This window comes from Schistocerca gregaria, unplaced genomic scaffold, assembly GCF_023897955.1.
Source record: "Schistocerca gregaria isolate iqSchGreg1 unplaced genomic scaffold, iqSchGreg1.2 ptg000537l, whole genome shotgun sequence".
Classification (NCBI taxonomy): domain Eukaryota; kingdom Metazoa; phylum Arthropoda; class Insecta; order Orthoptera; family Acrididae; genus Schistocerca; species Schistocerca gregaria.
This window is the reverse complement of record NW_026061934.1, coordinates 708,326-710,658: the sequence shown is the minus strand read 5'-3', so window position 1 is coordinate 710,658 and position 2,333 is coordinate 708,326.

The following is a 2,333-nucleotide window of genomic DNA, read 5'->3' as shown; positions in this document are numbered from 1 at the left end:
CACTAAAATCACCATAGTAGAACACAGATGAAGCTTCTAAGCTGATGCAATAGCCAGTAAGAAGTAGAACAATTCAAGTTTTAGGTATCGATTATTGACTTTTTAGCTGGCTTTGGTGCCTTGGACATGAGCTAGGACCTCAAGATTCTGCATGAAAGGAGGACTAGCAGCCGATTTGCACGGGAGAATGTGAAAAGTGTTCATATGTAGTAAAAACCTTAGAAATCCGTCCGTTTTCGTCATATGTTATCGAATCGACATAAAGCCAGATCGTCACATTGGCCGCTCTTCTCTCTGAAACGGTTGTACTTATCGTCTGCAAAGCTATGTCGCGTGCTGCGGTATGCTGAGACACTAAAAGCACCATAGTAGAACACAGATCAAGGTTCTAAGTTGATGTAATAGCCAGTAAGAAGTAGTACAATTCAAGTTTTAGGTATTGAATATGGACCTTTTAGCTGGCTTTGGTGCCTTGGACATGAGCTAGGACCTTAAGATTCTGCATGAAAGGAAGACTAGCAGCCGAGTTGCACGGGAGAATGTGAAAAGTGTTCATATGTAGTAATAACCTGAGAAATCCGTCCTTTTTCGTCATTTGCTATCGAATCGACATAAAGCCAGATCGTCACATTGGCCGCTCTTCTCTCTGAAACGGTTGTGCTTACCGTCTGCAAAACTATGTCGCGTGTTGCCGTAGGCGGAAACAGGAAAAGCACCATAGTAGAATACAGATGAAGCTTCTAAGTTGATGTAATAGCCAGTAATAAGTAGTCCAATTCAAGATTTAGGTATCGATTATTGACTTTTTAGCTGGCTTTCGTGCCTTGGACATGAGCCAGGACTTTAAGATTCTGCATAAAAGGAGGACTAGCAGCCCAGTTGCACGGGAGAATGTGAAAAGTGTTCATATGTAGTAAAAACCTGAGAAATCCGTTTTCGTCATTTGTTATCGAATCGACTTAAAGCCAGATCGTCACATTGGCCGCTCTTCTCTCTGAAACGGTTGTACTTATCGTCTGCAAAGCTATGTCGCGTGCTGCGGTATGCAGAGACACTAAAAGCACCATAGTAGAACACAGATGAAGCTTCTAAGTTGATGTAATAGCCAGTAAAAAGTAATACAATTCAAGTTTTAGGTATCGATTATTGACTTTTTAGCTGGCTTTCGTGCCTTGGACATGAGCAAGGACCTTGAGATTCTGCATGAAAGGAGGACTATCAGCCGAGTTGCACGGGAGAATGTGAAAAGTGTTCATATGTAGTAAAAACCTGAGAAATCCGTCCGTTTTCGTCATTTGTTATCGAATCGACTTAAAGCCACATATTCACATTGGCCGCTCTTCTCTCTGAAACGGTTGTGCTTATCGAGTGCAAAACTATGTCGCGTGCTGCGATATGCGGAGAAACTAAAAGCACCGTAGTAGAACACAGATGAAGCTTCTAAGTTGATGTAATAGCCAGTAAGAAGTAGTACAATTCAAGTTTAAGATATCGATTATTGACTTTTTAGCTGGCTTTGGTGCCTTGGACATGAGCTATGACTTAAAGATTCTGCATCAAAGGAGGACTAGCAGCCCAGTTGCACGGGAGAATGTGAAAAGTGTTCATATGTAGTAAAAACCTGAGAAATCGGTCCGTTTTCGTCATTTGTTATCGAATCGACTTAAAGCCAGATCGTCACATTGGCCGCTCGTCTCTCTGAAACGGTTGTACTTATCGTCTGCAAAGCTATGTCGTGTGCTGCGGTATGCGGAGACACTAAAATCACCATAGTAGAACACAGATGAAGCATCTAAGTTGATGTAATAGCCAGTAAGAAGTAGTACAATTCAAGTTTTAGGAATCGATTATTGACTTTTTAGCTGGGTTTTGCCTTGGACATGAGCTAGGACTTTAAGATTCTGCATAAAAGGAGGACTAGCAGCCCAGTTGCACGGGAGAATGTGAAAAGTGTTCACATGTAGTAAAAACCTGAGACATCCGTCCGTTTTCGTCATTTGTTATTGAATCGACTTAAAGTCAGATCGCCACATTGGCCGCTCTTCTCTCTGAAACGGTTGTACTTATCGTCTGCAAAGCTATGTCGCGTACTGCTGTATTCGGAGACACTAAAAGCACCACAGTAGAACACAGATGAAGCTCCTAAGATGACGTAATAGCCAGTAAGAAGTAGTACATTTCAAGTTTTAGGTATCGGTTATTGACTTTTAAGCTGGCTTTGGTGCCTTGGACATGAGCTAGGACCTTAAGATTCTGCATGAAAGGAGGACTAGCAGCGGAGTTGCACGGGAGAATGTGAAAAGTGTTCATATGTAGTAAAAACCTGAGAAATC